This window comes from Prionailurus bengalensis, chromosome C1 (genome assembly GCF_016509475.1).
Source record: "Prionailurus bengalensis isolate Pbe53 chromosome C1, Fcat_Pben_1.1_paternal_pri, whole genome shotgun sequence".
NCBI classification, from domain to species: Eukaryota; Metazoa; Chordata; class Mammalia; order Carnivora; family Felidae; genus Prionailurus; species Prionailurus bengalensis.
The window spans coordinates 125501076-125527235 of record NC_057345.1 but is presented as its reverse complement, the minus strand read 5'-3'; the positions used below and the strand labels follow the sequence as shown (position 1 = coordinate 125527235).

The window sequence follows — 26160 nt, the reverse complement described above, 5'->3', positions numbered from 1 at the left end:
AAGAGTTGCACCCCAGGATAACACATTTCAGAAAGACATGAGCTGGGTGTATATATCACAATAAAAGTTGTCAGGCTACAGAAGCCATAACTAACATTCATATTTGTGAATCATCAAACTCTGGAGCAGACTGGAAACAGGTGGGTAAACAACTTTGCGGGGCCATGCTGGCATTGCACACTTTCCCTGCTCGTCTCCAGTTTATCCAGCCTCAACTGGTGGAGGCGATTCTGGGTGTTTTTCCGGAGAAAGGCTCTGACCTGAGAAAAACCAAGCTCTTGAAAATTTGAATCAATGGGATTATTTAAGCATGTATCACTGGAGTCCGCCCCGAGATGCCGACTTTGCTGCAGAAAAGATACTCTCGCTCCCCACCCCCTCCTTTCTTTTTGACAGTCAGTTAATAAAGACTCAACAATAAGCAGCTGCCAGTGATGTCATTTGGGACTTTGTCCACGGAGCTTGTATTTACAAGCTCGGAGCAACCACGGAGCCGCAGCCCGGGGAGCAAGTCTCCGCAAACTTGCTCCGAATTCGCTGCAGGACTTTGCTGCTGCTTTGGATGTGCAGGAAAACTGAGCGTGTTCTCTTGGTGCGGCCTTTTAACGCTTCAAAAATAAACAGAGGATAAACTTGGGAGGAAATTTTTAGCTGGAGAGAGCCGTGGCTGTGTCTGTCTCCAGGACTGTGATATGTATTGACTGAAGAGCTAACTACAAGTAAGCTGTGGGTTTTGTTTTTTGTTTGTTTGTTTGTTTTGTAAACTCTTGTAACAGTTTTTCTTGCTTAAACAGCTTGCTTTCCTTTTAAAGTGAGGTGATGGTGTTTAGGTGTTTCCACAGGTTCTCTCGGCTGCCACAAGTATGTGTTTGTTCCTAGTAATTATAGTGCGCTGAAGTTGCCGGGGTAGGTGCAGAGGACTCCTTGTCTAAGAACAGGCACCAGCGTATAGATGATAATAGAGAGTGAATGCCTAGTCCTTTTTTTGCCTCTGCTGGGAGTTTGGAATTTTTTTTTTTCAAATAAGAAGCAACCAACCATACCAAAAACTATGAGGCTGACCTAGGAATTTTAATAGAAAACTATAGACTTAATTATTAATTAACTGGTGTGCTGGAGGGGGAAGCCCACTTTTTTTTTTTTTTTTTGTCTCTGATCCTTTCTGCGATTTATAGATTTCTAATATGTGCATGCTGTTTACAGTGTCTAGTTCCCTCCTGCCTACACCCTCTCCCCATACGCGCGTACACACACACCCAGGCTCATTCATTCTCTGGGAATTTGAAAGTATAGAAGAATGTTTTGAAATTGAAACTGTTCCTATCTGGATATTTTCCCATTGAGTATCTGGAGAAATGTTCACTGTTCTGACTTGTCTTCTGAGTTAGGAACCTGAATTAACGTACTATTAAAAAAGTCCTATTTTGACACTCAGCTAGGTTTGGATTTCAGATCCACATCCTCTCTTTGATTTTCCTCCTGACTCTTTAAAACTGTCCAGATATTCTTGGGGGAATAGGAAGAGGGGCTTCTAGTGTGGTGAGCTGGACATGGGCTCGCTCTTATCACAGTAGCACGGGGCCACCTGGAAGTTCTACCTTAGAGATGCGTGCATTGGTCTTTTCTGCTGCGTGCTTCAGGCTTCTGGCTTTGCAGTTCTGTGCTTGTAGCCAGTAGCAAATCGCAGCTGATTCCTGCCATCTAGAAGGGACAGCCCTGCTGCACGGATTGGCAAGAACTGGCTGTTAGCGTGTTAACTCCAGCACGCGAACCCTGTGACTCACTCCTGGAGCCCCAGCTTGTTCCTCAATTCAGCTGCTCTGTCACTAGCCCAGGAGAGCAGGGGCAGCCTTCACTGCTTTTCCCTTTTTCTCTGGCTTCACAAAATTCTAAGAAGCCAGTTCCAGAAAGGTCCTACAATATTTCAGTGTTTTCCATGGATTTCTAAGGTGGGCACTCTCCCGCCTGTTTGTCAGCCCCCAATTTTTCCATCAGAGCACACCATGCTAAGATAGATGTTCAGTGCTTCTTGCAACTTTTCATTTAAAATAAGGGAACTGCTACTAAAACGGTTTTCAAACTATTAGTCACAGCTAATTCTTTTGCAGAAGAAAACCTGAGGCATGAGGAAGGGAAATCGTTTGTTCAGAGTCACATGGCAAGATGGCGGCAGAGCTACAACAAGGAACGAAGTCTTTGGTGCTCATGCCAGCATACATTCCACATTTCCATTCCTAAAGATTATAGAAAAACCAGGACCCACATGTGGTTGCTGGCCTTCTTGTAGGAACAGTGTGGTGTGAAGGTGGAGAGATAAAGGTGGTCTGGCCCTGTTCCTGTTTTGACTTTGGCTCTCGGTATGCTTCGAGATGTTTCTGTTCCTCATTCTTTTTGCTAGAGAACCGAAGAGAACTGTGACTATACTACAGTCGATGGCCAAAAGGCAAAGTGGGGTGATTCTGGCAGTGGAAATAGTATAAAAGGCATTTTGTATCATGTAAAGTTCCCGAGATATCAGGTGGTTCCCAGCTCTGACATTCTGCACTTCGACCTTACTTTCAAGTCTCAAACTTTGTATTTTTTATTTATTTTTTTATTGCCCACACCTTGTTTTCCTTCCTCCCCTTTGGAGCCCCTCTTGCCAGTATAAGCTTCTTTTCATTTTCTCTTTGATTCCCCCTCCCCCTTCATCCTCTCACTGCAGCCTGGACCTCAGATTCTAACATTCAGCTAGATTCCCCCCACATGCTACATTCCTTTTCTCTCTGGAACCTTCCTTGCCCTTGCTGCGGGTTGTAGTGATTTCCTTCTTTGGATCTTCATGGTGTCTTGTGATAACTTGTGCTTTGGAATCTGGAGCTCTTTGCCATTTAAATCCCTTTGTCCATTGTAATCAATGGCTACGGTTTACTGCTTCCTATATCCACAGCACCTAGTGGTACAGAATCTTACTCAATGTATAATACCAAATAAATGAATAAGTGAATGGCTAATATTAAACATCCCCTTTTCTTCATCAAGCATCCAGGCCTCTGCACGTAGTTGACAAAATCATCACATAACTGTGCTGAGTGGCTTTACATTCTTCTTCACTGGGGTTCAAGGCCTTCAATGCCAGATTCCTGAGCATGCCAACAGGGCTCTTCCTGATGTAATATCCACCATCCTACTCTGATTCCTTCTTCTCCACTCCTCCACATGTATTTCCATATCTGTCCACAAGGCTCTTGGCCTGACAGCTCACCCAAACCTTCCACTGAAGGTCCAGGGGCAGCATGGCATAGTGATGGAGGTCTTGGCATCTGGAACTGAACTGACCAGGCTCAAACACTGCTTCTATCACATTCTGCCTTTATGATCTTGGTTAATTCACTCAACTTTTCTGTTTGTATTTCTCCTCTTTAAAATGTGGCTAATAGGTGTACCTACCAGGGTGGGGTGCCTGGGTGGCTCAGTTGAGCATCTGACTCTTGATTTCAGCTCAGGTCATGATCCTAGGGTTGTGGGATCAAGCCCCACATCAGACTCCATGCTTAGTGTGGAGCCTAAGATTTTTTTCTCCCTTTCTCTCCCTCTGCCTCTCACTCGAGCACACTCTCTCTAAAAACTAAATAAATAAAAAAATAAATAAAAAGAAAAAAAAAGAGTGCCTACCTCATGAAGACATGGGGGTGGATTAAATAAATTAATGTAGCTAAAACACTTAGCACAATGCCAGGCATATATTAAGTACTAATGAGTGTTAGCTATTGTCATTATTATTTACCTTACAGATGCTCGTGTCCCGCTCCAGACTTAATGAATCAGCATCTCCAAAGTGAGATTCAGATCCAGGCATTATTAAAAAGTTCCTCCACTGATTCGCATGGAAATGACTGGCTTAGCTACCCACGCTACTTTCTGTTACTTGAGCATGCTGGGCTTGTATGTTCTTTCGTACCTTTATGTTCTTGCCCATGGCACCTCTCTATCCACCCAATTTATCTTCCACAGCCTTGCCAAATTTGTAATGTCAGCATCCTAGCTCAGCATCTGGCACAGAGTGAGTTCCCAACAAATGATGAAAAAAAGTGTATGAATACATGTTTAATGGGAAATATTTAAACTGTTTAAACTATTTTCTTCCCCCAATCACCACTGAGTGATTACAGTAGACTAGGCTCATTTCTAAGCGCTTTGCACATGCTGTCTCATTATGGTCACTATACTCCTTTTCCAGGCAAGGATACTGAGGTACAGAGAGATGAGGTAATGTGTAATCATCACATGGCAGTAAGAGACAGATGCTGGATTTGAACCCAGAGCCCACGGTCTTAATCCTTCATTGTACTCTGGATATAGAAGGCGTCTTTTTCCTCATGAACTTTGCCAATGATGGAACTTTGATTTTGCTTGTCTCCTGGACTGATTGTACTGGCACAGCAGCAAATCAGATGTATACTTCTGGGTGTCAACTGGTTGAACTGGTGATTCGCATTTTCTAGTTTTCAGAAATGTCTAAAGCACATGCCCAGTTCTTTGGTATTTGGTATATGAATCCTCTTGTGGGTTAGTCCAAGTTTATGGCTAAACATCAAGATTATTTGCGTTCTTGGTATGGGTTTTGGTTGGCGGAGTTCAACTTGGTCAAGTGTAATCCAGGTGATTTAGGTTAAAAAAAAAAATGGAAATGATGGTTGGCCATTTGGTTGTCCCTAAAGAGTTTAACAAGGGAAGTGGCAGCATTTTGTGATAGTGGATTTAAATAACCAAGATGGTTGACAGTGAACACTGGCAAGCCATAGAACCAGTTAAACACAAGGTAACTTATAGCCTTGTTTTTCTCTAGCTCTTTAATTCTGCAAAGTTTAATGCCGTTGGAACTTTGGATTCCCAGTTGTGTTTTCTTATAGATGAAATAATAAATCTCTCGGATGCATAGAACATTACCCGCAACATTTACTATGCCCCAATACATACTTGTCTAATGAAGTGTGTCATGTCAGTTTGGAAGCCTCAATTACACAAGGTACTTCCCAGTAGTTACATAAATTAATCTTGGTATTTTCAGGGCAAGAAACCAGATCTCTCCTTCTTAGAAATAAACTTTCTGGATTAGTGAGTCCTTTGAGTAGAATTTGGATAGACTATAGAAACCCAATGGACTGAGTTCAAGAGGAAAGTCCCAAACACATTTTGGAATATAAGCTCAGTCCATAATATGGCAGATAAATATTATGGTGTTGAAAGAAGAGCTGTTAGTTCTGAAATGTGGGAACAAATGTTACTGTCGAGATGCATGTCTGACAAACTGCTCCATGAAGGGTACTTGCTTCATTTGGCAAATTGAATCTGGAAACAGAACACTGATCCGGGCCAGCTCAAAAGATAGGTCCCACATGGTTCCCATTGTCAGTAGTAATTGTATTATTAGAAAATTTTTTAAAAATGGAAGTAATATATGCTCATAATGTAGAAAAACAAATGTTTATGTAGCTCTATAACTACATATATTATGTATAAATACATACATGTATAGTACTATATGTACATATATATATGAAGATATATGTATCTTGTGGTCCCTGAGCCATCCTTCCCACCCCATCCCCCAGTCCTGGTCCTCAGAGAAAATTTCTACTCTTTTAGCTGCTTTTTCTAGAATATATTTAAAAAATTTTTAATGTTTATTTTTGAGAGAAAGAGAGAGACATTGAGAGTGTGCAGGTGGAGGGAGGGGCAGAGAGAGAGGGAGACACAGAATCCAAAGCAGGCTCCAGGCTCTGAGCTGTCAGCACAAAGCCTGACGTGGGGATCTAACTCACAAACTGTGAGATCATCACCTGAGCTGGTCAGATGCTTAACTGACTGAGCCACCCAGGCGGCCCTATAATATTTCTAAATAATGTTTTATATCTATTTGTAATATAAAATTATTGATTTATTTTCTCTTACAATAGACAGTATAAGTTTCGTATATCTCACACACCTTCTCTGTTCTCCAATGGAATTATATATCACAATTGTTGATTAAATTAATTAGTGCACATTTTTCATGCTTATTGTTGAGTCAAATAATGTATTATCACATTTCCATTCTATTAAACATATTTTTCCTGAAGTTATTAATTGCTTCATTTAAAAAATTTACTTAATTTTCTAGAAATCTGTAGTTAAATTTTCTCAGTTCTACCAGCCCTTTGACAAATGTGTCAAAGGCAATCTACTTTTAAAACATTCTTCTTATGTGAATAGTTAAATTCTCAGGTCACCATATACTGTTTTTTTTTTGTCATTTGTCAAGCGAGAGAACTTAATTACCAGTTGTGCTGTATCAGAAGCATTTTAAAGAGCCTGCCTTCAACATTTTAAAAAATTCTAATTATAGTCAATTACTCATATGTGGGTAAATAGAAATGATCTGGTTTATTGTAGTTGGTAAATAGCATTCATAATTTGGTTTTATGATTCCATGAATATTCCATACATTTTAATGTGATAAATATCCTTGTTTCTGCGTACCTCTGACATCTGGAATAGCTTCATCAGAGGAAAGCAAATGATACTTCTTGTAAGTTATTTTATGAATAGTGAATTTGAATGGCCACTTGAAATGACATTTATTTATTTCCTTTCTCATTTTCTTCTCATTCATTCTTTCAGTCTAGATTTGTATAATCGGTAATGTGAGACACTTTATTGTTGGGAGTGGTTAAAATACTTTAAATTATTTGAAAAAGACTGTATTTTTGGAGATTGCCAGTAGAGGGCCTTATTAAACTAAATAAAATTTCACAGACTAGTTGAAACAGTTACCTTGTTGAAGAAGCCATTTTTTTTTTTTTAAGGACACCTGATTAAGAGCAGTAAAACTACAAAAGTTATTTTTTCAAGCACATTGTATTTCTTTCTAGAGAAATGAGACTTTTCATTTTCATTGTTTTCTTAGGGGGAAAAAATTGTAGAATTCAATGTATTAATAGCCCATCAATCAAACCAGGACTCCAGATGCTAAGACATCCAGCCTATACCTGATGATTCTTATGGAGCTGGGGTCTTAGTCTTGGAGCCTTCAGGGATCTAGTATTGGATGTTGAATATGGGAGAAACACACGATGGTTCTCTTCTCTTTTTATACTTGCTTCCTACATTTGAGTGAGCCCCACTCTCAACAAAAATGGGTTTTCTGTTCCCTGCACCTGGACCAGAATCTTCTCATCCTGTGATATGCCCTTGATGAAGACACAGGGAAGGAGAATCAAGAGAATATGTGAGAGCAGGAGCACTTGTTACATGCTCTTTCACACTTATTTTCCAGTGAGGGAAGCAGAGCTGTAGGGAAAGGAGATGTCTTTTCTTTTTTTTTTTTTCAACGTTTATTTATTTTTGGGACAGAGAGAGACAGAGCATGAACGGGGGAGGGGCAGAGAGAGAGGGAGACACAGAATCGGAAACAGGCTCCAGGCTCTGAGCCATCAGCCCAGAGCCTGACGCGGGGCTCGAACTCACGGACCGCGAGATCGTGACCTGGCTGAAGTCGGACGCTCAACTGACTGCACCACCCACGTGCCCCAGGAGATGTCTTTTCTAAAGTCATTTAATGGATTAGGGCAGAGCTCATCTCTCCATCCTCACTGGGTGTTTTCAGCTCCTCCCACTCACTGAAATCTCTATTTTTTGGGAAGGAAGTCTCCCTCCTCCCCACCACTGTCATTGGGACAGCTTCTGCTCACCCTAAATGGCCCCTCCTCAGGAAGTCTTCCCCTACTTGGTATATACTCTGATAGCTTTAGGTACTTGTTTTCCATAGCACTTGTCAGTAGCATAGTTAAATGTGTGGTCAACTATTTGATTAAGAACATCTCCCTGTCTAAGGTACGGGTTCCATGAAGGCAAAGCCTTGTCTATCCTGTTTAATATTATAGCCTTAGATAGAACAGTAGCTGGCAAATGGTAGGTGCGCAACAAATATTTGGTGAATGGATGGATATAAACAAGTTTTTTGATTTTGATTAGTGCTGTGGCGTCTCCATTTTTTATACTTATGAACACATTCCTTTTTATAACTCAGCTGATGACATTCAAATCTCATGGCATTCAAATGCCTGTGGACACAAGACATAAAGGCATGGTATTATTATTATTTTTTTTAATTTTTTTTTCAATGTTTTTTTATTTATTTTTGGGACAGAAAGAGACAGAGCATGAACGGGGGAGGGGCAGAGAGAGAGGGAGACACAGAATCGGAAACAGGCTCCAGGCTCTGAGCCATCAGCCCAGAGCCTGACGCGGGGCTCGAACTCACCGACCGCGAGATCGTGACCTGGCTGAAGTCGGACGCTTAACCGACTGCGCCACCCAGGCGCCCCGGTATTATTTTTTAACTAACTTTCAATGAGTGACTGAGTGACTATTTCTAGTCATGTGAGCATCAGTGTTCATGGCATTTATCAAATGGGAGCTGTAAAGATGTGAAGGTAAATGAAGAGAAGGGACAAGGATTTCTCTTCTCTCATTGATGAGGACAAGGAAGTGGAGAGAGGATGATGTCCTGAGCTGAGTAATGTGCCCTTTTATGTTTCCCAGGTTGGGCCAGAGATGTTCTGGATACCTTTTTCCTGAAAGGCTGCATCATATACTAGGAAGATCAGGATCTTTGGACTCAGTTAACAGAGTAGCAGAGAAAAATAGGCACAGCTCATGACCATGTGGCATTTATCCTTGGGTATACCTGGGTTCAGTTTATGTTTTGGTCTCTATTGACTTGGGGTGAATCATTTAACTTCATTGAGCACAGTTTCCTTGTACACACAATATAGTAATAGCAATGATGATTTCACCTAATATTTCACCTAATATTTATTGTGTCTGGTCCAGATGTATTTTCTATGAATGTTGTCTCATTTAATCCTCAAAATAGCCCTCTGAGATAGATATTACTATTAATCCCATTTTATAGATGAGAAACCCAAGGTACTGAAGGGCTAATTTGTTCCAGATTGCATAGTAAGACTTTGAACTGGATATTTTGATTCTATTACCTCCATATAGGATCATTGTGAGGATTAAATGAAATGAAACACCTAGAATGCCAGCACAAAAATAGACTCACAGTACATGGTGGGCATTATCACCATTAGTGGCTCCTAATAGTTGAAGACATGTAGGCCTCTGTAAGTAGGTGATTGCTGGAGGGAGTTGGGAGGGCTGATGGCAACACTGCATCCAGGTCATAGGGACTTGTTTAATCCCAACGCCAAATGTCAAGAGCCCCATGTACGCAGCATTCGGCACATACTAATATTTGTAGCCGTAAACAACTACCCCATACCCCTCCTGTCCATGAATGCATTTATTATGTTCTTGCCATATGGACATATTTTTCATTGCTTAACGCATTGCATCTGTTTATGTGCTGCCCTTGGCTTTACAATCTTTGCATTTCATTTAGCAAAACTGCCAAGTCCGGTGGACTTTTGTATGTGTAGAACTGCTTGTTTGAAGTATAGTGGAACCTGATTATGGAGTAAGGTGGGTATAAGGAGTGTCCAGTTCCTTTTGGTGAAGTCTTTTTTTGATACTGTTTTTCTGTATCCCTGGACCAACTTCCCTAGCTCCTCCTGCCCCTGCCTCTTTCTCATCTCTCTCTCTCTTTCCTACTTCACCTTACTTTTCTGTCCTTATTTCTCTCAATCTTCCCTCTCTCTCCATCTCTCCTTTGATTTAGTCCTATCTTTTCCTGTTTTCCTTCTTTATCTTCATTTTTCTCTCCTCTCCCTCATCCTCCCCAGAAAGGAGAATAGAGGGGGAGTGAAGATGGTCAGTGTTTCTCAGCAGACCAGGAGGTAGAGAAGAAGGGAACAATTTCAGTTTCCCCACTTCTCCATAAATGTCAAAAACCCTAGGGTTTCTTTATTAATGGTGATCCTATAACAAAGAACACATCTGAATTACAAGCCCAAGTAAAGAGAGAAACCAAAGAGGCAGCAGTGTGGTGGGGTGGAGTGTAATTTGGGAGGATTGAACAACCCTGCTTGTAAAGTGCCACAAGCCAGCTGTAGGATCAAGTGGCCCCATCTGCAAAGTGAAGGGGGAGATCAGATAGTCTCAAGGCCATTTCTAGCCCCATGATCCTGTTATTCCTTAACAGACAATGACTGCAGCCTGACTCACCATACAGACAATTATCCAAAGCACTGAGGAGCAAAGCACAGTGGGCTCAGGTCCGGGCTGCATGCATGGGGGCTCTTGCAGTGTTTGTGATCCCCAGAAGTCCCATTTTCCCAAAGTGCCGAAGCGATTCGTCACTGCACAATGCTGTGTGTCCTCACAACAGATGTGAAAGGATCACCCTTGAAAGGGTGTTTCCCCAAAGCATTTAATTATAACCTCCCCAGAAGATTAACAGATGTTATAATTGTCTTTACTCTTTGATTAAATAGTTTCTGCATGAGTGGCTTTCTTAGATTTTCCTTCTCTGTTTTGTGTGATCCTTATAAAGAACAGACATGTGTCTTCAATTTTCTAGAGATAGTTCTTCAACAGGCATGGTAAGAATCTTCCCAGATTCATAATTTCATTCTCTTTACTATCTATATATTTATCTATCCTTACATCTATATATCTAGAAAACCTGGAGTAGGGTGGGCTATACTTTTATAGACTTAACCATTGGTTACAAAGGCAACTGGGTGATGGGTATAAGAATATGGTCAAGAAGTTGGCCTCTCTTTTTATCATTTGTTCATAGAAGTGACTGATGTCCGTGAGTATTCTCTGGGAAAAACTGCAAAGTAGGAAAGGAAAATTCAGAAAATCTTGTGGATGCTGGGCACCAAGTGTGCAAGCAGAGAGAAAGTGTGTGAGCAGAGAGAGAACAGCATTCGTGATGAGAATGTCTGTAGATTTCTCTGGCAATATTTGCTCTGAAAAGATAAGCTATCAGCTGGGAGCCTTATCAACATCAAAAGCATTATCTTCATGCCATAGTTTAGAATCCACAATTCTTTCTTTCCATTAGAGATGTGGTTTGTATTCTATTACTTATCTTACCTTCTGTTTAGCCCATCAAAGAAGGATATACCACTAACTTTACATGAAATTAGAATGCTTCTTTCTCATCATTATCATTGTCCAAATTAGTATTTCTTCCTTGAGAAGAGAAAATTATATGGAAGGAGTACAACATTAGGTCAATATGGATGATAGAGACGAAACGTAAGGAACACTAAATCAGTATTGCAGAGGGATCAGCTTACTAATAGTCTCCACCTCTCTATATCTAATAGTCTCCACCTCTCCATAATGAAACGTCTGAAAAGGGCTCATAAATCAGGGCAAAGGACAGTCCTTAGATCAACTTGAAGGAAAAGAACAAAATAGAATTTGACTTCACTGGATAAATTAGTATTAAGCCTTTGATTAAAAAAAAAGGAAAGGAAAAAAATACTTAGTTGTTTAATCAAATAGGTCCCATGTAAATTTGATTCTCTTTTATCTGCACTTGCTGAGGAAGAGGAGGGAAGAAGAATACTTTCCAAGTATACAGTGGACACTGAATATATGTGCTGCTAGAGAATCAAAAGGGAAAGTAGATATCTTTAAGAAGTTCACAACATATTGGAGGAAAGTAGTAATCTCACATGGGATATTTAAAGAACGCTACAAACCAATCAGTGTGATTACATTCCAAAGGAATGATCAGAGGTTTTAGAAGTAGATGACTAGAATCTTGAACATTCTAAAATCCATATCTATAAGAAATGTCTAAAGAAATTTTGTTTATTCAGGTCATTTGGAGGAGGAAGAGGACTTTTAAACAATTTTTTTAAGTATGACATAGATACAGGTAAATGTACCTGAGTATACAGCTTGATAAATTGTTACAAACTGAATACACCTGTTTCTAGCTCTCATACCAAGAAATAGCAGCAGCTCAGATGCCTTCCTCAAGTTCCTGTCAGTTACATCCCTAAGGTAATCCACATGCTGACATCTGGTAGTAAAGATCAATTTTGGCTGTTTTTGTGTTTCGTTTAAATGGAATCACACATTATATATTATATACTTTCATCCATACTATAGGGATGTGATTCATCCATATGACATACCACATTTTGGGCTCATTGCTGTGTAGTATTACATTGTATGACTGTATCTGTGTCCTAATAAGTCCTTTCTACTGATGATGGGCATTTGGATAGTTTCCAGTTTGGGACCATTATAAATGGTGGTGCTATGAATACTCTAGGACATGTCCATTGGTGAACAATCACACACACAACTTTCACTACTACTTAAGGGTAGAGGTTAAAGAGAAGTAATTGTCACCTAATATTAGGTATTACTTTTGATCATTTGAAAATTCACAGAAAGAGTCTGGGACCTTATGAAATAGTTCCTTGTCCCTGGAAGTGCTCAGACATTGATGGGTTGGACTTCATTGAGGAAGACGGTGAGATGGGGGATTCCACGGCCTCTCCCATCTACAAGCTTTGTAAATCTAAACTAATAAGCTCTATGGAAACTGAAAGAGGAAAGAGGTTGGTTGGTGCGGTGTCCCAGATGATCAGACTGGGACACAAGTAAATAGGAATGATTCCATAGACAATGCTGATGCTGTGCATGAGGACAGAAGCCACTCAGGAAGGGAGGCATCTACGTGGGCCTGAGAGGGAGGGGGTGAAAGTGAGTGGGGTCATAAAAAGAGATAATTTTTTAGGGGATGGAAGAGAGTAGGAAGGTTGGCATGCCACTGCACGTATAGAGTGTGAATGCCGTATAGGTTGACACAGCTCGCTCTATTGAATGCTTAGAACAAATTATTATGAGCAGCATAAAGTAAAGCAGAGACTATGACCAGCCCTGTCAGAGATCATATGATGCTTATAAGATGCCCTGGGGTAAAGCTGTTCCACAGGGAGGTGGCCAGGTAGAATTTACTGGGGCAACAAGAATGACGCAACATTTCTGTGGGACCTGCTGGAGGCTGTGTGGTGTTTGAACTGCTCTTGCTCTTCTATATGTTTGGTCTGTCTGATTTCTAACTTGAGTTTGTTTGCAGTTTGGTCTTCTCACTTCCCCTGGAACAGTTCATGGTGCCTCTCCATGGTTAACCTCTGTTATGGGTACCTGGGTCATCAGCCCATGGTACCTGCTATTGACCAAGCACCTCATTGAACTCTATTCCCATCATTGCTGATATTCCCTTATGGTGGGGGATCCAGGTGGTGACAAACACATCCCCAATTTGACAAAAAGTTATTTTGGATCAAATTTCAACTATCTTATTTCTTCTACTTTATTTTAACACTGTATCATTTTATGATTCCTATGTAAAGACATGATATTTTTATATCTTCTATAAGATTGACTTGTATAAATTACGACTAAAAACTGATCATAGAGTACTGGGAAATTTGATCGAGTCTCCTTTTTACTTCAACTTCCAAGAAGCTCAGAGCAAATTTGCATGTTTAATTACACATGTTCTGTTGACTCTTCTATCTTGCATGTTTGCATTTTTCATCCTCTCATCTTTGTGGTAGACAGAATTCTTTGATGGAGCCCAAGATGCCAGCCCCCTGTTACACATGAATCTGGTATATAATTCCTTCTCTTTTGAGTGTGGGCAGAGCCTGAGAATATGATGGATGTCACTGCAGTTACTAGGTTTCATTAAATAGCAAAGGTGAAAGAGGGATTTTTGCAAATGTAATTAAATTGACTTTGAGTTAATAAAAAAGGACCTGGGTGGACCTGACCTAATCTGGTTAAGTCCGTTAAAGTCCCTCAAGGTCAGAGAATCAAAGTCTTAGAGATTCTCTTGCTGATCTTGAAAAAGCAAGTGGCCATGAGTTCTAGAGATGTAGAATGTTCTGCCAACAGCCGCATGAGCTCAGAAGAAGACTCCAAGTCTCGGATGAGACTCAAGCCTGCTGACACCTTGATTTCAGCCTTATAAGTCCAGAGCAGAGGTCCCAGGTAAGCAGTTCTCAGACTTCTGACTCATGGAGGCTGTGCCATAATACATGTATATTATTTTAAGCCACTCAATTTGTGGTAATTTGTTACATAGCAATAGGTAGCTAATACATACATATCTCTCACCTCTATTTTGATCATTTATTGTGTATATGCCTCTTTAATTCCTTTGTGGTTTGAGTATAATTGAATGGATTAATGAGTAAATTAAATATGTCCTAGGGCCCATGACACCTACTTCAGAGTGAATACGGATGGTGCTGTCTTTTCCATGGCATTAGGGTCCCTTCTTCTTCTGTGATTTGACTCGTGTGTCTACCCATGCTTGGAATGCCCACTGTCCTCCTCTCCTAACTCCATCCAAAATTAGAGGCTCAGCTTGAGTTTCACATCCTCCATAATTCTTGTAATCTGATTTCTGGGGGGTCCTCCCATTTCTAAATCTCTATAGGTCATTCCTAGTCTCAGAGCTAACAGCATCCTAGTCACCACATTTTGAAGTATGCAGATTCTCAGCATTCCCTCCCTCTCTGCCTGCTCTGGGAATTTGGGTTCATTACTTAATTTTGGGAAACCTTCTCAGGTGATATCAGTGGGTAGCTTGGTTTAGCAAGGGTTGCCCTGTCCCTCTTAACCACCACGGTCTTATGACTCTGTACATAGTGTGGTGTGTGATTTACTGTCTGTGTTTAAGGCTTTCAAAACTTTAAGCCAAATTTATACATCACCTCTAGCCTGGACAGCATATTGTATATTTCTTTATTTAATCTTAACCCCGGTTTAATTATTTTCTTGTTTGTATTTTCCCTTTGGCTTTAATTCCCCAATTATTTATTTTATCATTTTGTTTTTGTATATACTTTTATAGGTAACTGCAAATCCTCAGGGGAATGAAGTTGGAAATAAATAAATGAAGAAGCAGAAAAAACAATGTACTCTTCTGTAATACTTTAATGTACAGGAATCTTGTTTCCCTGGCAATAGCAAAACTTTCTAAACCATGGACTCTGACTTCTACTTTTCTCATGCCTTCATCATATCTATGATTTAAGCATATAGGAGCTGTGTTCAGAAAACTAAAGGCTGATTGTTGGAATGATAAGAAAAGGTCTTTGCCTTGTAAAAATGATGTTCCTTCTTCTATTTTTCCACTCCTCTCTGTCTCCTTCTTGAACCCTTTCTTACATTTTTTGAAGCATTAAACAAATGATTGCCCTTTCCTCTAGACCCTTGTATTTGAAGCTAGCACAATGCACAGATAAGGTTTTAGAGTAAATAAGAGGGCACTGTACCTCTCAGAGTGTTTCATCTGCCTGAGATGGCTTTACCCTGAGCTGTTTTGTTGTTGTCGTTAGTTTCTTGGTTCTTTGGACCAGGTACATTCTGGACACAGGGCTGGGGGTGGACCCCTCAAACTTCTGGAACTGCTCTTTCCCCTTTCAAAGCCCCATTGGATGTGTTGCATTCAAGATGGTTACCATGTATTTATGTCAAAATACACATCCATGAGATCACTTGAAATGTTATAGTTCAAAAAAAGTCACAGTTCAAGCTGTATTTAGTAAATAAAACATAACTGAGTGGGGTGGCAGGTATCTCATACAGAGTTGAAAAATGCTCTGGGGAAGTTCTATAGAGGTAGTCATTGTGGAAAATCTAATAAATTGTACTCCTCTAAATATTCCTTTTAGGCTTTTACTACTGTTTTAAAAATACATAATCTCTTGGACAGTGTTGAGTCCCCTGATATTTTCTCTCTACTTGTCCTTTTTTGAAAATCTCTTTTTGTATAAAAATCTCTTTTTGTATAGATTCTCCTCAGTGGGGGTACATTTTTACCATTGGTTTTCAATGTATTGGACTGTATCAGAAGGTATGAACTGAGCCAAATGAGCGTGGTAGGATGAGCTGTGTGTATGTATGTGTGTGTGAGAGAAAAAGAGAGAATGAGCAAACGTGCCCATGCAGGGGTGTGTATATACGCATGTGAGCATGTGCACTGGAGTTTCCAGTTTTCTGTTTTTACCATTTCAGTTAGACCAAACCAATGTCATTTTATATATCCTCAGATTTCCATGTTAGAGTAAGTGAATTTAGAAGGTATTTTATCAAACTATTATCAAATAAAATAATCCCAGGGTATTTTAACTAGTAGCATTAATCTTTTCTGCTATAATCAAAAGTACTTCCTGTGTAATTAAGAGGTTTTTGTGCTGTTTTCTTTTCTTTCTTTTTTTTTTTTTTGATGTTTATTTATTTTTGAGAGACAGAGCCAGAGCGTGAGTGGGGGGAGGGGCAGAGAAAGAGAGGGAGACACACAATCTGAAGCAGGTTCCAGGTCCTGAGCTGTCAGCACAAAGCACAATGCCCAATGCTAGGCTCAAACTCATGAACTGGAGATCATGGCCTGAGCCGAAGTTGGATGCTTAACTGACTGAGCCACCCAGGTGCCCCTGTGCTGTTTCCTTCAATATCATTGAGATTATTCTTAAGCCGTTATATATTTTTTTCAAAGATAAGTTTGTGGACCATTGAATTCTGACACCACCCCCACCCCCCACACCACTGTTCAGTGTCTTGTAAGGTACAGAGTTCTTCCCTGTGACTTCAAAGTGTTTCAATTTTGTTTTGTAGGTTCAGTAGACGTATACTTAGTGAGTGTTAATGGAAGCATTATACAATGTAGATCCTCAGAGTTAGCATCTAGCATGTAGAGGTGCTCATGTGATGACCACTGAAGCTAATTGGACACAGAGGCTGCCGTGGAGGTAGTCCTGCAACTCGCCACACGTTATACCTTGATGCCCATCAGTTGAAATGAAAATGTGTATTTTCAGAGATGTATGTATATTTCAGAATTTCTGTCACTGCCTTTATTTTCTGTTTGGGCCTCCAGTTTATTAAATCTGTGCCAGTCACAGGCAGAGAGAAGTAGAGACCTAAGTGTGTTGGTCAGTTTCCTTGATAAAGAAGCCCCATCCTAGGAACCACCTTGAAAATTAGGCAACCCAACTCAGCTACTTCTGCATCTCCTGCCACATTGACTTCAAACAGCAATAGGCAGAAAGTTTTGCCAAGAGTAGCTTAAACAATAAGTTTTATATTGTGTAATGGATAATGAAGGAAATTGGATGAGGAAAAAACTGACTTTAGCCTCAAATTCTCCACACCAGCTGTCTTTAATACTTGGTTGCATGTCTATTTCCTTTTGGGTGTGTCCTTCCTGAGACACAGTCAAGACTTTGCATGAGCCTCTGTTGCCTAAAGATCCAAAGCAACTCTGTCTTCCTGTGAACCCTTAATCAGACTTTGAGAACTAATGAGAATTGTAACCCTTACGGTGAAGTTTGTGATTTGCAGGGCACTGAAAACTGGTGGCATGGGAGTTCTGGGTTAATGACACAGAATGACTTGAATCATTCTGTAGGCAGAGGATATTTTAAGCTAGATGTGAATTTGATTCTGAAGGCTGAGAGTTACATTTCCCCAAACTTGAGGGCATCATTCTCTGTCTTTCTGAATCCAAACCACAACAGGAAAGAGTCAGTGATTTTGATTTAGGGGAATTTCTAAAGTAGAGGGGACAGCTATTTATCCTAGAAAACCGTTCATCCTTGTATGTGAAGAAGTGCCCAACAATGCACATTGAGGCATCATTGGCAATAGTGATAAGTTATTTATGGTCTAAATGCCATCAACAGGGCAAAAGTCAAACAAATAACGCTATATTCACACTACAGAGTCATCTAGCCATTAAAAGAATAAAAAAGAGTTATTTATACCCTCACACGGAAAGACTCTTTGATATATTATTAAATAAATCAAGTTGTCAGAAATATGTAGAATAGGGTATAATTTATGTTTGAGAACCATATGTATTTTAATAATGTACATATATGTATGGAAATGCTTAGAAAAAGTTGTAGAAAGATAAATTGTTAATAGTTTTTTTTTTTTTCTGTTGGATATAATTGGGAGTGTGTGAAAAGGAAACTTTCACTGTTTTCCACAGAGGTTTCTACATAATATTAACTTTTTACTTTGAGAATATATTCATGTGTTACTTTTTAAAAAGGCCATGTGTATATGTATGTATATATACATGTATATTTATCTTTATGTTTTAATAAGGGGATATTCTGAAGGAATATTTCCTGGAAATATTGAGAAAAGGATTTATTTTATCCAGATAAGTAACCTGAGGTAACCAAAGGTAGGATAAAAGAGGAACAGAATCCCAACTTTTGTCTGACCGAGTTAGTTTCCAGACATTGGAATGTTTAATTTAATATACAAATCAAAACTGTTAAGATTCAAATTGCCGGCTATTTCTAAGTTGGCATGAAGCAGCAGAAGTTATTTGCAAAGACACTCACTGCTCAGGAGTTTGATTTCATTTTAAGCAAATTGAGCTCATCTCAAACATTCGGCCCTGGGATTGGGTGACTGGGTGAACCAGGTGTGGTCCATCTTTGAGGACAAATAGTTGTGGGAAGGACAGACATGTGAGCATCTACGAATTATTCATGAGTCCTCCCTCCAAAAGAAGGCTGTGTGAAATTCTCCACGGGAGAATAAGGAAAAAAAAAAAAAAGAAAAGGAAAGGAAAAAAATCCCCAAATATCTTTAGTGATATAAAAAATAGGTTTTCATGAAGGATGATATGGAGCAGATGCTGGGGCCTGAGATAGATACAGGGGAAAGGAAGACAGAAAAGGGCTGATGGCCTGGGGGCACAAAGACCGTTAAAAGACTAGAGATTTTGGTGTTGATGAAAAGTTTATTTCTGGAAGTTAGCAGAGATAATACTAGATTGAAATAATAATATTGGATGTGAAGTTTTCAGGTACTTAAAAAGAGGCAATTTTATATGGTTAATTTTAGTAACTGATGTGCTTGGTGCTGGGGTACTTCATATGAGTTACTGAATCCTATTTATATCCTATGATGTAAGTGGTGTTGTGTTCCTACCTATCGTATAGTGGTGTGGTGATGTCCATTTTACAGTTAGGAAAAGTTGAAACTCGAAGAAAGTAACTTATACAATATTATACCATCAGACCCAAAAAGCTGCAGCACCCCATTATGCCAATTCTACACCTAGAAGCTAAAACTATTAGGTTTTGTTCTAAAAGGAGTATCTGCTAGTTCTAGTTTTCAGAGGTTAAGCATTCCGAGGAGGTGATAAGAATATAACACCTAGCAATCCAAATAGACTGCAGACCTGGTGATAGGATGAAAATCACAGTGTATGGGATGTCCAGGAATTCCTGGGAAGGTTGGCTCTACCCCCAGTTGAGGGAAGGGAAACCCAGAACTAGAACTGAGCTCCAAACATGGCGGCACATTCCAAAGCTTATTACTCAGAGACAATATGAATGGGAAGTAGGACTGGATGCTGTGGGGTGGAAGAGAGGTGGTGGAGGACATTTAAGAGTATCTCTGTGGTCGGGGCACTGGGTGGCTCAGTCAGTTAAGTGTCCAACTCTTGATTTCAGCTCAGGTCATGATCTCCCCAGCTCTGTGCTGAGTGCGGAGCCTGCTTGGGATTCTCTCTGCTCCTCACTCTCTCTGCCCCTCCCCCTCTCATTCCCCCTGTCTCTCAAAATAAATAAATGAACTTAAAAAAAAAGAGTATCTCTGTGGTCATGGCGTTGCCTGAAGGAAATGGTCATGGGTCTTCGTAAAGTTAAGCAACTGTCATGAAGATTTAGAAATCACTTACATGACTGATAATAAGGGATGGCTAAAACACATTATGGTATATACAGTAAATGAGATGCTGTACAGTCCTCAAGACTGATACTGTGGAGGAATATTTATTGGGGTTAAATGATACTACATAGCTGGAGGTGGAGAAGTATATAGAATATTACCATTTTTGTAAGTATATTGCCATAGACATTTGTCATGTCTGTGGCTGCTTGTCATCTTATGAACAGCTTCTCTATGTTTGGGGACATTCCTACAATGTGACTACCTCCTCTCCAACATTGAAACCAGAATGCAAATTTCTGGCCTCCCTTGCAGATGGAATGCGGGCATATGACTTTAGTTCCATCAACCAGATGTACTAGGGGACAGAATTCATCTCTGAAGGGAGTAAAGTGTGCAAACAGTCCCAATGCAAAGCTTTCCATTTTTTTTTAAAGTTTTTTTTTTAACGTTTATTTATTTTTGGGACAGAGAGAGACAGAACATGAACGGGGGAGGGGCAGAGAGAGGGAGACACAGAATCGGAAGCAGGCTCCAGGCTCTGAGCCATCAGCCCAGAGCCTGACGCGGGGCTCGAACTCACGGACCACGAGATTGTGACCCGGGTTGAAGTCGTACGCTTAACCGACTGAGCCACCCAGGCGCCCCTAAAGCTTTCCATTTTTATTGAATGGATGATGTCATGGGCTGTGAGCTTTTTGGGGTACAGGGGAGCTGGGCTGTGGAGGCAGCACAACAGCTTCCTCATCATCCAGTTCTGCAGTGTGGTTTTGAGAATTGTTTCTGGCAGCTGAGCCCTGTGTTGAGTTCCCAGCCCTTCCAACCATTTTGTGAGGTACCAATAGGTTTTTAAAATACTGTCCTTTATTTCTTAGCATCAGCTACAGCACAGTGTTGACACTAGTCTTTAATTATTGCTCTTTTTCTGTTTTTCTGCAAATATTCATTCAACAAAAAATTATCAACTACCTGCTATTTGCTGTGTAATAAGCCAGATACTCCAGTGCACATATTCTGTATACAGCCAGGAATGTTTCTTTAAGTAATTTTCACAAGGATTTTCTCAAGGATGCATGAGGATTTCAAGAATTTGAAGGGCCATGATGTAATTAGCATAGGTTGCATAAAATTAAAACTTTTTATTCTAACCATTTTTGAATTACTTTGTATTATTATATTAAACTATTTTTTCTGTGGATGTTGCTCTCATTTTTGTTCTCATTTACGTAATTCCCTATTTCCGCTAAATTGTCTTTTCCTTTTGAAAAAGCAACTTGATTGTTAAATTTACAAGATTATTACAACTTTTTAAAAACCGTTTACTCATTTATTTTTGAGAGAGTGGGGAGGGGCAGAGAGAGAGGGAGAGAGGATCCCAAGCAGGCTCCATGCTGTCAGCACAAAGCCTGAAGTGGGACTCAAACCCACAAACTTAGAGATCATGACCTGGACCAACATCAAGAGTTGGATGCTCAACCAACTGAGCCACCCGGGTGCTCTACTTCTTCTGTTTAACCAAAAGTTATAGCAGAGTAAAAAAGACTATAAGAAAAAAGTTGTGAATTTTGTGTTCACTACATTTTTAGTGAGTGTCTGGGAAAGGTAAACATTTTTGTTTGAGTAAGTCTAAAGAGTTTTTAGACTGTTCTCATTTCTTAGGGTATATTTTATCTCACTTTGGCATTCTAGGTCCACAGTTACTTGCCCTCAACATTCTAAAGACATTTTCTTGTGTTCAGGCATTTATTCGTGATGACTGCAAATATGCTGGCAGTCTAGCTATCTAATAGGCTTTTAAAAAATTGAAGTATAGGGGCGCCTGGGTGGTTCAGTTGGTTGAGTGTCCGACTTCAGCTCAAGTCATGATCTCGTGGTCTGTGAGTTTGAGCCCCGCATCGGGCTCTGTACTGACAGCTCAGAGACTGGAGTCTGCTTCGGATTCTGTGTCTCCCTCTCTCTCTGCCCCTCCCCTGCTCATTTTCTCTCTCTCTCTCTCTCTCTCTCTCTCTCTCTCTCTTTCTTTCTCTCTCTCTCTCTTTCTCTCTGTCAAAAATAAATAAACATTAAAAAATATTGAAGTATAGGGGTGCCCCGGTGGCTCAGTCAGTTAAGCTTCCAACTTCAGCTCAGGTCATGATCTCGTGGTCTGTGAGTTCGAGCCCTGCATCGGGCTCTGTACTGACAGCTCAGAGCCTGGAGTCTGCTTCTAATTCTGTGTCTCCCTCTCTCTTTGTCCCTCCCCAGTTCACTTTCTGCTTCTCTCTCTAAAAAATAAACATTAAAAATTTTTTTTAAAAGTTGAAGTATAGTTGACACACAATGTTACTTCCGTTTCAGGTATACAACACAGTTATTTGACAAGTTTATACATTATGCTGTGCTCACCACAAGTGTAGCTACCGACTGTCACCACACAACATAATTACCATACCATTGACTATATTTCCTATGCTGTACCTTTTATCCCTGTGCCTGACTCATTTCTTAACTAGAAGCCTGTACCTCCCACTCAATTTTATCCATTTTGCCCTATCCCTCCCATCCATAAATTTGTCCTGTGTATTTATGGATCTGTTCTGCTTTTTTTGTTTGTTTGTTTGTTCATTTGTTTTTAGATTTCACAGGTAAGTGAAATCACATGGTTATTTGGCTTTCTCTGTCTGACCTATTTCACTTCGTGTGGTGCCCTCCAGGTCCATTAATGTTCTTGCAAGTGGCAAGATCTTATTCTTTTTTATGGCAAATATTTTATTATATATCTATCTATACCACATCTTTATCCACTCAACTGTCAGTGGACACTTGGGTTGCTTCCATTTCTGGATTATTGTAAATAATACTGAAGTAAACCTAGGGGTGCATTTGTCTTTTTTCTTTGGGTAAATACCCAGCAGTGGAATTATGTTGATTTTTAAATTGATTGATAAATCCTATTGTATTTCTATTTTTATTTTTATGTTATTATTTAAGCAAAAGGCTGTTTTTATTGAAGTATGATCAGCATACATTATTATATTAGTTTCAAATGTGTGACATGATTTAACAATTCTCTACATCACTCAGTGCTCACCATGATAAAGTGTAGTTGCCATCTGTCACCAAACAAAGTTATTACAATTTTACTGGCTATATTCCCTATGCTGTATTTTTCATTTCTATGGCCTATTTATTTTATAACTGGAAATTTGTACCCTTTATCCATTTCACCCATTCCCCCCACCAATATCCCCTGGCTCATTTGTATGTCACTTAAAAAACATCTGTAGTATTGGGGCACCTGGATGGCTCAGTCAGTTGAACGCTGAACTTCAGTTTAGGTTATGATCTCAAGGTTTGTGAGTTCAAGCCCTACATTGGGCTCTCAGAGCCCACTTCAGATCCTCTGTCCCTCTGTTTCGTCCCCTTCCCAGCTTGTGCTGTCTCAAAAATAAGTAAAATATTAGAAAAAAAAACAAACATGTCTACTACCTTTTAGGATTTACCCTTTGCTGGGTATGCTCTGTACCTTTAATATTATACAAGTTGATCTAAATTTATTTATTCTGTATTTCCAATCATAACACATGTTCTTTAGTTTTGAAAAAATTTTACTTTTTATTCCTTAGGATATCTCTTCTATGTTATTCTCTCCCTCTCTCTTTTTTTTTTAATTTCTTAGATGTATTTCAGAAACTTTCAATTGATATTTCTTGAGTTATTTCTCTATGCTTCATTCTAGGTGAATTCTTCACTACAATTTTTTATTTCATTAATTCTTTCTTCATTGTCTTGTCTAAACTTTATATTAGTTATGGCATTTTATTTCAGACCATGATTTTCTTTTCTAGATTTATAATAGGTCCTTTTTTGTGTTTCTTATATGCATGTTCTTGTGTTATAAATTCTCATTCTTTTTATGAATGTTTTTCCAATTTTATATTTTGATTTTTACTCATTCCTCTTGGCAGCTTTATTGAGGCATAGGTGACAAATAAAAATGGTAAATATTTAAGGTATACAATGTGATATATACGTAGTGAAATTGATACCACAATCAAGCTAGTTAACATATACATCACCTCAAATAGTTACAATTCTGTGTGTGTGTATGTGTGCAGAGAACACTTAAGATCAACTGTCTTAACAAATTTCAAGTACACAATAAAGTATTGTTAGGTGTAGTCAACATGGTGTATATTAGATCTTCATATTCATCTAGCATAACTGAATATTTGTACTCTTTGACCCATTTCCCCCACCCCACCTTGTAGTCCCTAGATATCACAATTCTACTCTCTGTTTTATGAGTGTGACTTTTTTTAGATTCCAAATACAGGTGAGACAGTGCAGTATTTCTCTTTCTGAGTTGGCTTATTTCACATTAATCCATGTTGTTGCATATGGCAGGGTTTTCTTAATTTTTAAGGCTGAATAATCTTGTGTGTGTGTGTGTGTGTGTGTGTGTGTGTGTGTGTATGTTTTAAATCCCTTAGTTTGTTTCCATTTATTGGCTATTATGAATACTATCTCAGTAAACATGGGAGTATAGATGTCTCTTCAAGACAGTGATTTTGTTTTCTTTGGACATATATTCAGAAGTGGGATTGATGGATTGTATGTTCTATTTTTCATTTTTAGAGGAACTCTATACTATTTTCCATAATGGCTGCACCAACTTACATTTTCACCAACAGTGCACAAGCGTTCCCTTTTCTTCACATCCTTGCCAGCACTTGTTATCTTTTATATCTTTGATAATATCCATTTTAACAGGTGTGAGGTGATATCTCATTATGGTTTTGATTTGCATTTCTCTGACGATAGTGATGTCCAGCACCTTTTCATGTACTTGCTTGCCATATTAGTATGTCTTCTTCTGATGTCAATTTTAGTTTTTTCACTGCTTTCATTTCTTTATCAGTGAATTCTCTTTATTTTTTATTTGGCTCTTTTGTCAGTATTAGTCTTCATGTGCTTTAATTTTTCCATTTTATCTTGAATGAGAAATTCCCCCCCCCCTTCTCTCTGCACACTCCTCTCCATCTAGAGGGTTTGTGGATGCTTTCTGCAGGCTTACAAGATAATCAGGGTTTATATGAATAACATGGTGTATCTACCCTGTAATGTAAAATTGGGCACATCTTAGATGAAACTAAGCTAGCAAATGACTTGATTCAAGTCCGAACTTGGGAACTTTCCTTCTATCATGAAGATCAGCATCCTATACAAACTGTAGCCTCAGGCAGCAATTAGTGTTTACCAACCTTCTTTCAAGATTGAGGGATCCTTTTTACTGACTATGTTTTTATGAAGAGAGCTTGCTGCCTTTGTCTTTAAACCTTTATAGAAAGATTTTGACACCTAGTACATATTAGGTGTCACAAAATCTTTCTCATTTTTATATGTGTCTAGACCCAGAACTCAGTAAACCCAGGACTTCAGTGTACCCTCTTTTTTCTCTGAGCTTAGTTTCTGGTTCATAAGGATATTTATCTTGTTTATATTTCCCAGAGAATTTATCTGTGACAGTTATATATCTTTTTCAAATATTATTTAATAGGAAGTTCTTGCTTTAAGGTCCATTTATCCTTGGCTGGGCTGCAGAGTAACCATGAATCCTTAAAATTGTCCACAAAAATGTACATATGTTAAATGTTTGTATTTTTCCAGGGTGTTGAGTATTTAACTTCCTCTGATCCTCAAAGTTTTCCTACTGACCTAATGTGACTTTCCATTTGAATACATGTTGTATTTGTCAGGAAAATGCCTACTAGTCTGAATATATTTTGTTCCTCTTCCTTTCCATATAATAACATTTTATACTTTCAATAACATTAACATAAATTTAAAAGGCAATGTACAGTGGCAGCTTCGGAAAGGTTTGAATAGTAAAATTGAAATTCAGCTTCATAGTACTTTTTTTTTCTTTGGCAGTCAAGGGCAATTTTTCCTTTAATGCAAAAAATGCAAATATTTAATCAAAACAACAAGCTTGAAATGATGAGGGTATTTATGTTTTGGTCTCTTAACAACTGTTTTTCTGAGGTCATGAGAGTTAAATGCAGTTTGCTTGTTAGATGGCAATGAATGCATTTTCAGTGAATACGGGCTACTGAGACAATGTTAGTGTTGTGCATTCATTAAGTGTTCAGCGGGTGCTAGTAAAAGATGATAGAAGTCTATTGCTATTTACTGTAAGTGATTTAATTGACATGCTGTGTCCAGCTTAACTTCAATTCAAATATACAGTGTATAGCTCTTATGAGTCTTGTCATGCCTTCATAAAAATGAAATTTAAAAATAAAATGGGAAAATAGAAATATATTACTTACAAGTAAAATAAAAATAAATACATCATTTAAAGCAAAACACCAAAAAGTTGGAATGAATGAAATACGAATTCATTTTTCTCTGGAAACTTTATTTATTTATTTATTAAAAAAATTTTTTTTTTCAACGTTTATTTATTTTTGGGACAGAGAGAGACAGAGCATGAACGGGGGA

General features: G+C 39.0%; 1 protein-coding gene across 2 annotated transcripts in view; it reads left to right on the top strand.

The window, feature by feature from the left end:
• The first annotated feature begins 238 nt into the window (after positions 1–238).
• The window catches only part of NCKAP5 (NCK associated protein 5), an 890605-nt gene continuing 864683 nt past the window's right edge, over positions 239–26160 (top strand). For both annotated transcript variants that reach the window (XM_043576610.1, XM_043576611.1), the window contains exon 1: positions 239–719. The gene's annotated coding sequence lies outside the window, so the exon portion shown is untranslated. The remainder of the gene's footprint in view (positions 720–26160) is intronic.